This window comes from Tupaia chinensis, unplaced genomic scaffold (assembly GCF_000334495.1).
Source record: "Tupaia chinensis unplaced genomic scaffold, TupChi_1.0 Scaffold144341_1, whole genome shotgun sequence".
NCBI classification, from domain to species: Eukaryota; Metazoa; Chordata; class Mammalia; order Scandentia; family Tupaiidae; genus Tupaia; species Tupaia belangeri.
The window spans coordinates 121,966-123,057 of record NW_006204200.1 but is presented as its reverse complement, the minus strand read 5'-3'; positions in this window follow the sequence as shown (position 1 = coordinate 123,057).

Genomic DNA, 1,092 nt, shown 5'->3' with positions numbered 1-1,092 from the left:
GTTTCCATGTCTTAGCAATCGTGAATAATTTTGTAATAAAAATAGTTGTGCAAGTGCTTTTCCCACTAAGTGCTCTCCTGTTTTTTGGATAGATAGCCAGGAGTGAAATTGCTGGATCATATAGTAGTTCTATTTGAAGGTCTTTGAGGAACCTCCATCTTTCTCCACAGTGGCTGGACCAATTTACATTCCCACTAACAGTGTAGGAGTGTCGCCCTTTCACCACATCCCCTCTGGCACTTATCATTATTTGTTTTTTCAATCTTCGCTATTCAGACTGGGGTTAGGTGGTATCTCATTGTGGTTTTGATCTGCATCTCCCTTACAATAAGGAATGCTGAGAATTTTTCCATATGCTTTTTGGCTGTTCATATGTCTTCCTTAGAGAGTTGTTTATTCAGCTCATTTTTTCATCTTTTAATTAGGTTAATCATTTTCTTCCAGGTAAGCTGCTTGAGTTCAATGTGTATTCTGTTTATCAGTCCCTTATCTGAGACAGTTAACAAAAATTCTCTCTCATTCTGAGGGTTGTTGATTAACACTAATTACAGTGTCCTTAGCTGTGCAGAAACTCCTTAATTTGATGTAATCCCACCTGTCTATTTGAGAGATTATTGCCTGTGCTTTGGGGGCCTTGCTTAAGAAGTCTTTGCCCACCCCAATGTCTCCCAGAGATTCCACAGTATTTTCTACCAGTAGTTTTATAGTTTATACAGTCTTAAGTTTAGATCTTTGATCCACTTTGAGTTGATTTTTGTTAATGATGACAGACAGGGATTCAAATTCATCTTTCTGCAGGTGGATACCCAGTTTTTCCAACACCATTTGCTAAAGAGGTTTCCTTTTCCCACTGGATTGACTGGTACCCTTTGTCAAAGATGAGTTGGTTGTATGTTTTGGGGATTATTTTGGAGTCTCTACTCTGTTTCATTGGTTCTAATGTCTATTTTTGTTCCAATACCATGCTGTTTTGATTATTACAGCTTTGTAATATATTTTGGCATCATGGAGTGAGATGCCACCTACTCCAGTCTTCTTGTGCAGGATGGCTTTAGCAAAACGGGGTCTTTTATGGTTCCAGACAAATTCTAT